The following is a 10,671-nucleotide window of genomic DNA, read 5'->3' as shown; positions in this document are numbered from 1 at the left end:
ATAAGTAAACTTATACGACTATATTCAACTCTCCCCGAAATTAGGTATTCTCTTTCTCTATATTTACCCTGAAAAAAAACAGCTGCTGAAAAGTGCTATAAATTCAGTTATGTAGCATCTATTATTGACAAGTAATCTTTAATCCCGCATAAAAATGAAGATTGGATTGAATGTAAGATCCCCTCTCAACATGTTATCTTGTTTGTGATATCATCAATTCTTTTTTTTTTTTTTTTTGACAGGCAGAGTTAGACAATGAGAGAGAGAGAGAGAGAGAGAGAGAGAGAGAGACAGAGATAAAGGTCTTCCTTTTCCATTGGTTCACCCCTCAAATGGCCTCAGCGACTGGCGTGATGCACCGATCCAAAGCCCGGAGCCAGGTGCTTCCTCCTGGTCTCCCATGTGGGTGCAGGGTCCAAGCACTTGGGCCATCCTCCACTGCCTTCCCAGGCCACAGCAGAGAGCTGGACTGGAAGAGGAGCAACCGGGACAGAATCCGGAGCCCCAACAGGGACTAGAACCCCGGGTTCCGGTGCCACAGGTGGAGGATTAGCCAAGTGAGCCATGGCGCTGGCCAACATCATCAATTCTTATGTACATATAAAATGGAACAATGTTTGTAACCCTTTATTAATAGAAGTTTTACATAGCTATTAAACTCACAGAATTGCTTAGACAAATGCTTTCATATAAATATATTGATATAAACTAATTTACCTAATTGTAAACATTAGAATTGCCCTAGAAGAAATCTATACGGCACTCCTTTTGTACCTTTAAAACAGATTCATTTTTCCTTTTTTTTTTAAGTTTTATTTAATGAATATAAATTTCCAAAGTACGGCTTATGGATTACAATGGCTTCCCCCCCATAATGTCCCCCCCACCCGCAACCCTCCATTTTTCCACTCCCTCTCCCCTTCCATTCACATCAAGATTCATTTTCGATTCTCTTTATATACAGAAGATCAGTTTAGCATACATTAAGTAAAGATTTCAACAGTTTGCTCCCACACAGAAACATAAAGTGAAAAATAATAGATGATTTTTTAAAGATTCATTTTTCCATAATAATGATTTAAGGCAAATATAGGTTGCAGAGTAAATATTTTAAGCAGGGTTACAAAATAATATTCAGTGAGTTCCTTGCACAGGTAAAATTTGAGTTCACACCCAAGTTTAGGACTCAGTAACACTGCAAAGTATACCATGACACTACATTAATTTACTCAAATGTTTGTTTAAAAGTCTGTGTATAAAGTGGCCAACAAATATTTGAAAAAATAGGACTCATCTATCCTATTTCTGTGTATTGATCTGAAAGAAATGAAGCAATCATCTGCAATCTCAGTTTCTTTATAGAACGATTCACAACATTCCTGTTAGGAATCAATCTAGAATTCTATCAAAGAATGAATGAATTTTAAAAATGTGGTACAGGGGCTGACACTGTGGTATTGCAGGTAAAGCCACCACCTGCAATGCAATGCCAAAATCCCATATGGACGCCGGTTCATGTCCCAGCTGCTCCACTTCTGATCCAACTCCTTGGCAATTGCCAGGTAAAAACATGGGAAGATGAACTAAGTGTTTGAGCTTCTGCTATCCACATACGAGAATGAAAGAAGCTCCTGGCTTCTGGCTTTTGCCTGGCTCAGCCCCAGTTTCTTTGTTTGTTTGTTTGATGTTTGTTTTTTGATAAACTGGGGAGTGAAGCAATGGATGGAAGACCTCTCTCACTCTCTAACTTTCAAATAAATAAATAAATAAGTATTTAAAAAATGTGGTACATATGCACAATAGAATATTATCTGACCATAAAAGGGATGAAATCTTGACATTTACAACTAAATGGATCGAACTAGAGAACATTTCTAAGTGAAATAAAAACACAGAAAGACAAATATTGTGTGTTCTCTCTAATATGTGGAAATTAAAAAATAGAATCAATCTAAATAATGATCACTAGAAGTTAAGAAAGGTGGAGAAAAGAAGCATAGAGGAAGGTTGGGAAAATCAGAAAACAGGGCCAGACAAAAATAAAAAGTAAAAGTGTTCAATAGCACAGTGAGACAACTATTGTTTATAAAAAATGTATTATATAATACATAAAGAACCAGGAGACATATTTTGTATGGTCCAACCAATGAGATAAAATAGGGAATTGGAAAGTTTATTCACCTGATTTGACTGGTTTATTCCAAGTATATGTGTTGTTATATTGTACTGTTCCTTCTTAAAATGTTAATCAAAATTCTTCTTAATATGAAGTAAATTTTAAATATATGTGCATATTGTTATGAATATTATTTTAAATACTTTCTATTTAAATCATGACATATCTCAGAGAAATTCATATTTCATCACAAATACAAGGAATATTAAAATGAATTTATACCATTTTTAAACTTTCTAAAAGCTGTTCTTGAGTTTGTGATTGCTTGAGTAATGTTTGCATTATGAATTCTAAATCAAGGGCTTTGTGGTCTTTTTATGTTCTTCACAAAAAGTGGTATAATGTTAAAGATGGAAAGAAGTTGTCTATTTTTCTCTTTGCCAACACAATATTATTCCCATAGATGCACAATTGTCATTTTGCATTTTAAAAGTAGATTTTATGCAATAAAATCAAATTTTATTATAGGAATACTTAAGCCCAACCAGCTGCCTGGAATTTTGCTTCCCGTACCTTTGATTATTTTATAAGCTCATCTTCTAGAAGAAGGTTTACTTCTCACATTCTTTTAAGCAATACAAATGTCTGTATGACTCTATTGGAAATCTTATATTGTGCCTGGCTTATTATTCTAATATAAGTGATTATGCAGTGACTGGTACCAGAGAGGTGTTCAACAAATATGTTTCTGTAAAAATATTTTCTCAAACAACTGACAGAATGGGGAGAAAAAAAAAAACTCCAAACATTCCAAGCTGTATTTCTATTCATAGTTAACAATCATGAAAATATGATATATTTGGAGAAAAGAGGAAAACATATTTGTTACAGTTCCAAATAGTATACATATAACTCACTTCCATTTTGATCCATATATTAGCTATTTTATCGAGCTTAAATATGATATGCATGCAGCTTACTTTATCAGACTTCTAGAACGAATATTGGACTATATAAATTCCTGCTTTATGCTTCAATATGAATAATTGTACATCATTAAAGGGTTATATTCATTTTGTTTCAAACCCAAGGGTACTTCTAATTTATGTTGCTATTGTTTTGATTTTCCAGGTTACTTTAAGTTTACTCTGTGTTACCAAAAATGCACTCAACACACCCACAAAGGAAAGACTTCCAATATTCATGGATTGGAATAATTGCTATTATTAAAATGCCCATACTACCTAAATCAATTTACAGATTCAACACAATCTTCATCAAGATATTAAAAACATTCTTCATATAACTAGAAAAATGGTTGTAAAATTCATATACAAATACAAAAAATACTGAATAGTTCAAGCAACCTTAATAAAAATATAGCTAAAAGCATTAAAATATCTGATTTCAAAAGACATATTATAGAACTATTGTAACCAAAATAGCATAGTGCCAGTAAAAAACCAGACACATAGACTATTGGAGCAGAGACGAGACCTGGGAGTAAATCCATGCTACAATATCCAACTCATTTTTGATAAAGACTCCAAAACTATACAATGGAGAAGGAACAGTCTTCAATACACTGTGAAAGGAAAAGTGTAATTTAATCTGAATCTCTCACATTATAGAAAAATCAACTAAGAAATGGATAAAAGAACTAAATTTCAGAACTCAAACCATGAAATTCCCAGAAGGAACAAAGAAACAGTCATAATTTTGAACACATGGTATGGACAACACTTTTTTTGCATAAGACTACAAAAGCACAGGAAATGAAATATATACAAATGAGGTTATATTAGACAAAGATGTTTCTGTACAGAAAATCAAACAACAATGAAGAGACAATTGGCAGAATGCGAGAAACTGTAAATATTCATTTTATTAATATCCAGAGTATATAAGAAATAGGAAAACAACAACATGAGTAATTCACTCGAGATGTGCAAATGATCTGCATGAACATTTATCAAGAGAAAATATAAATTTCTCCAAAATCTATGAAAAACAAGCAATATCACTAGTCAAACAAAAATCCAAATGAAATTCATCTCACTCCAGTTAGAATAGCTATGATCAAACTGACAAAAATTTTGTGAATAGAAAGAAACTCTTATACACTGTTGTTAGGAATGCAAATTAGTAGTAATATTAAAGAGAACAATATGAAGGGTCCTCAGAAATTCAAAATAAATGTCCCAAATGACCCAGCCAATCTGGGTGCATAGCTCAAGGAAATGAAACCAACATCCAAAAATGTACCTGTACCTATGTTCATTGCAGCGTTATTCACAATATCACAAGATATGAAACCAACTAAGGTTGCCATCAATGGAAAGTGCATAAAGAAAATGTGGCATGTATATACAATGGACAATTATTCAGACACGGAGAAGAATGAAATCCTGACCTTTGCTGCAAAATGGATGGAACTAGAGATCACTGTATTTACTGAAATTAGCCAGACACAAGAAGACGAATGCCGCATTTTCTGTCTCGTATGCAGAAATTAAAAAAAAAAAAAAAAGCCAATCTGAACTTAGAACAGTGATTGCTTGAGGCTGGAAAGAGTGGGGAGAGGAGGATAGTTGGAGATTGAATAATGGGTAATAAAACACAATCAAAGAGAATTAATAACTTCTAGTGATCGACAGCACAATGTGGCAAAGGTAAATCACAAAAACTCATTTTGTAATGTATAAAAAAACTGGAACAAAGAAGCTGGTAGGCCCCAAATGTGAAGAAAAAATGTGGCTATTGAAAACCTAATTGCCTGATTTGATGTCTCCACTGTATGTATGTGAGGAAATATTTCACTATTCCCCATTGAAATGTAGACATTTTACATGTTAATCAAAACATTTAAAAAGGAAAAATAGCCATATTTTCTATAAAAATCTCATTTATAAGTATTAAATCCAAAAGAAATCTGACTCAATTACTAGCGTGGTATCTTGTCCAGGAAGAAGTTAGAATTTTCTTCCCCACTGTTTTGACCTTGTTCTCCTTCAAGAATTTGTGAAGACTCCATTGAATTTGTTCTGTATAACAGAAAAGATATTTCCCTCTCTGTTTTCATGAAGTAAAGTGAACAGGCAATGGTTTGAGTTTTCTTTTTTATAATTTATTAATTTATATAATCATAAGGCAAAATGAGAGAGAGAGCACACTTCCACCCACTGATTCACTCCCCAAATGGCCGTAACAACAGGGGTTGGGATAAAAATCAAAGTCAAGGGCTATGAATCCCATCAGGTCTTCCACATGAGTTCCAGGGATCCAACTACTTGGGCCATCTTCAGTTGCCTTGCCATGTGCATTAGCAACAACTTGACTCTAAAGAAGAGAAGCTGGAATCCGAACCAGCACTAGGATATCACATGCCAGCATCACAAGCCACAGCTCAACCTGCTGTACCACATAACCAGTCCTTGGTGTGAATTTTCTTAAAGACAAGGGTAGGCTCAGCTAAGGACCCACCCTGAAAGTGCAATAACTTGGGCATCATATCACATAATTGGAAATCATTTAATAATCATTAGCTTGAAAGGTTATTTTTTTGTATTGCTCTTAAGTCACAATAAAGCTTAAAGTACATGAGACCATTATAGAATTTTTGATCAGGTGTAAACATCAGTGTCTGATACAAAGGAGTTAAAGGAGAACACAAAGGGCAAAGGAAGTCTGACTGTCACTTGCATGCTCTTGCATACTGTGTGGCATTAGACAACTTTTTTTTTTATTTTCACTTCTTTAGATCTCATTCCCTAAGTTACAAATCCTGATCAAAAAGGCAACTGTATTCACCTAACACCAATTGAAAGTAATGTGGATCATATGATAAATAAAACAGCTGTGGTTCCTAAAAGAAATTACTCAGAATCATGACTCAATACTGGCTTCATGAAATGCTAGGAATGGGTGGGCCAGACCCAGGGGAATGAGGAACAGAGCTCCCCCACCCCCCCGTTGGAATGGGCTTTCTGGTTTTTCCTTAGGAGTTAGAAACAGAAATCCTCTATAAAATGACCCAGGAGAATAGCAAATTTTAATATAATTTAAGTAAAGAATCCAAGGTGGTTGAAACTCCAGAGAACCGTACTGTAGGTATTTAAACAAACAGTGGAGATAAATGTACATCACTAAAATACAGTCTTATAAGATTTTGCGAGGAATTTTCTATTGCTCACAGTATGAAAATACTAATAAATAGAGAATTCTCTTAATATTTAATTTTATCCATAGATGTGTTAAAATATACATGGAAATTGAAAAAAAGAAGGGTAGTAATGACACTTTGAATTCATTAATTTTTCTAGTTGTTAGCATATTCATTCTCCAAAAAAGTTAGACAATTGCTCAGTTCCCATCTGCTGTGATTCTTACCCTGATCTGCTCCTGTTCTACTCCCACAACACTTAAATAAAAATAGTCAACCCTTAATTCTACGACTAATCTCAAAATTTGGGGGAGTTGTAAAATAGAGTAGCATGAAATAATAAATTATAACAAATCCAGTTAATCATGAAACTAAAATTGGATGATATATTCAATAAATATGATTCAAAGATGAACATATGGTGTATCCAGGAAATAATATTTTAAATTCTTCCTAAGTTATGATTTCTAGGAAAAAGGGAAAGAACATCAGAGAATATTAAGGGAAGGGGTTTGATTTAAACTTCAGAGTAAATCAAACATGACTAATATCAAATTCTGAACAGAAATGAGATTAGAATATGCTACCAAAGGCTTTATAATTATTAATTGTGAATTAACATGAATTCCTAAAAATCAGATCTTGAGAAAAAAAAGAGGACATGAATTTAGCAACAAATTTCATCACTTGTAAGAGGAAACCAATGAACCATAACCAAAACACAAGGGTTAAGGGTGTTATGGAAAATCACTGGTCAGAAAATGACCTGGTATCGAAATCTTGAAAAAGAAAGAGCTGTTTATATGAAAAGCAGAAAAGTGACAATGGAGAAAAAGTTAAACATTAAGGGGGGAAGGGATTAGTTGGCCCTAACAGGAGCATGAATATAGAGTGGAGTAGTAAGCTCAGAAACTAGACCCCATTTTTTAAAAGGACTTACTTTTTTTTATTTGAAAATCAGAGTTATAGAGGCAAGTTGGGGTGAAACAGAGAGAGAAAGAGCTTCCATCTGCTGTTTTACCCTCTAGATGGCTACAAGGAACAGGGCTGGGTCAGACTGAAGCCAGGAGCCAGGAGCTTTATCCAGATCTCCCACATGGGTGGCAGACGACCAAACACTTGAGTTATCTTCCATTGCCTTTCCTGTTCCATTAACAGGGAGCTGGATCAGAAGTAGAGCCACCAGATCATGATCCGGTGCCGACAGGAGGCCGACATCACAGGCAGAGGCTTTACTGCCTGACACAAAGCATGCCCTGGAACTAGACTCTTTTTTTACAGGGTTTCTTTTGTGATATGACTTTGGAAACAATTAACTGCTTAATGTTACCTTTAAAATTACAATCATGGGGCCAGCGCTGTGGCGCAGCAGGTTAATGACCTGGCCCGAAGTGCTGGCATCTAATATGGGTGCCGCTTTAAGTCCCAGCTGCTCCACCTCCAATCCAGCTCTATACAATGGCCTGGGAAAGCAGTGGAAGATGCCCAAGTCCTTGGGCCCCTGCACCCGCGTGGGAGACCCAGAAGAATCTCTTTGCTCCTGGCTTCAGATCAGTGCAGCTCTGGCCAATTGGGGACTGAACCATCAGACAGAAGAACTCTCTCTTTCTCAGCCTCTCCTCTCTCCCTGTAACTCTGACTTTCAAATAAATAAATAAATCTTTAAAAAAATAACAAGGACCTCAATAGACATGTTTCAAAAGAGGAAATCCAAATGGCCAACAGGCACATGAAAAAATGTTCAAGATCACTAGCAATCAGGGAAATGCAAATCAAAACCACAATGAGGTTTCACCTCACCCCAGTGAGAATGGCTCACATTCAGAAATCTACCAACAATAGATGCTGGAGAGGATGTGGGGAAAAAGGGACACTAACCCACTGTTGGTGGGAATGCAAACTGGTTAAGCCACTATGGAAGTCAGTCTGGAGATTCCTCAGAAACCTGAATATAACCCTACCATTCAACCCAGCCATACCACTCCTTGGAATTTACCCAAAGGAAATTAAATTAGCAAACAAAAAAAGCTGTCTGCACATTAATGTTTATTGCAGCTCAATTCACAATAGCTAAGACCTGGAACCAACCCAAATGCCCATCAACAGTAGACTGGATATAGAAATTATGGGACATGTACTCTATGGAATACTATACAGCAGTCAAAAACAACGAAACGCAGTCATTTGCAACAAGATGGAGGAATTTGGAAAACATCATGTTGAGTGAATTAAGCCAGTCCCAAAGGGACAAATATCATATGTTCTCCCTGATTGGCAACAACTAACTGAGCACCAAAGGGGAAACCTGTTGAAGTGAAATGGACACTATGAGAAACAGTGACTTGATCAGCTCTTGCCCTAACTGTTGATGTACAATGTAATACTTCACACATTTTAGTATTTTTTTATTCTAGTACCATTGGTTGAACTCTGTAATTAACACACAATTATTCTTAGGTGTTTAAATTTTAACTGAAAAGTGATCCCTGTTAGGAATTTGGAAAACATTATACTGAATGAAATAAGCCAATCGCAAAGGGACAAATACCACATGTTCTCCTTGATAGGTGACAACTAACTGAGCACCAAAAAGGAAACCTGTTAAAGTGAAATGAACACTAGGAGAAACGGTGACTTGATCAGCCCTCACGCTGACTGTTGATGAGCAACTTGATATGTTATCCCTCTTAGTATTTTTTTTGTTTGTTCTACTTAATACTTTTGGTTGAATACTGTAATCAATACACAATTCTTCTTAAGTGCTGAATCTTAACTGAAAAGTGATCACTGTTAAATATAAGAGTGGGAATAAGAGAGGGAAGAGATGTGCAATTTGGAACATGTTCAAGCTGACTTACCTCAAACAGTAGAGTGAGAAACATACCAGGGGATTCCAATTCAATCCCATCAAGGTGGCATGTACCAATGCCATCTCACTAGTCCAAGTGATCAATTTCTGTTCACAATTGATCATAGTGATAGGACTAAGAACCAAAGGGATCACATAAACAATAGTGTCTGATAATACTAGCTGATAGAATAAAAAAGGGAGAGAATGGTCCAACATGGGAAGTGAGATACACAGCAGACCCATAGAATGACAAATGTCCTAAACAGCACTCTGGCCTCAGAATCAGCCCTTAAGGCATACGGATCTGGCTGAAAAGCCCATGAGAGTATTTCAGGCATGGAAAGCCAAGACACTCTGGGGGAAAAAAAAAAAAAAACTAAATGAAAGATCTCCACGAGTGAGATCCCAGTGGAAAGAACAGGGTCATCAAAGAAGGAGGTACCTTTCTCTGAAGGGAGGAGAGAACTCCCACTTTGACCATGACCATTGCCTTGTCTAAATATGATCAGAGTCAGTGAACTCAGGGGGCTTCCATAGCCTTGGCAGCTCATGACAAGAGCCTAGGGTGATTACTGAGGCCATAAACAAGAGTGTCAATTTGTTAAGTCAACAACAGGAGTCACTGTGCACTTATTCCTCATGTAGGATCTGTGTCCTTAGTGTGCTGTACATTGAGATTTAATGCTATAACTAGTACTCAAACAGTATTTTTCACTTTATGTTTCTGTGTGGGAGCAAACTGTTGAAATCTTTACTTAATGTATGCTAAACTGATCTTCTGTATATAAGGAGAATTGAAAATGAATCTTGATGTGAATGGAAGGGGAGAGGGAGTGGGAAAGGGGAGGGTTGTGGGTGGGAGGGAAGGTATGGGGGGAAGCCATTGTAATCCATAAGCTGTACTTTGGAAATTTATATTCACTAAATAAAAGTTAAAAAATAAATAAAATAAAATTGCATTCATTAAAAGAAATATATAAATAAATAGACAAATATACTTGCTTTGGGGTTTGGTAGCACACAAACAGGAAATACTAAAAGCTGACTTTAACGTTTAGTAATTTGAGTAAAATCCCAGAGGTATATGTATTAATGACAAAACCGTTACGTCAGTTGTGGTGATAGTATCACCAAGGTGTATACATTAACTGTGTGTGGGTTTTTGTGTGGTAATTATTCTCAGTAAAGCTGTTTTACAACTACAAAAGAAAATTTAAGCATTTAGACAATCATATTTTGTTTTAATGCTAATGTACATAATTGTTGTGTAATATGGGGTTAAAGAAAAATAGTACTCATTTTTTATTTCCACTCAAACAGTCCCAGAATCACTGAGAAAGGAATTCTTAGCACATATAGCAGAGAAACACGTATACGGGGAAGGAGATTAAGTAAAAACCCTGGAGGCCTTGAATATGAATTGGATGTAGCAGTCTGAATTCATGAAGTATTTTCATAAAAATATGTTTAATAAAATATCTTCAAGGAAAAAGAAGCATTTCCTGTTTTAACTAAAATCTTAGAAACAATATTCAAACATTT

The sequence above is a fragment of the Oryctolagus cuniculus genome, chromosome 5 (genome assembly GCF_051225735.1).
Source record: "Oryctolagus cuniculus isolate XC-2025 breed Fujian yellow rabbit chromosome 5, ASM5122573v1, whole genome shotgun sequence".
Lineage (NCBI taxonomy): Eukaryota > Metazoa > Chordata > Mammalia > Lagomorpha > Leporidae > Oryctolagus > Oryctolagus cuniculus.
Note: the sequence above shows the minus strand (reverse complement) of the source record.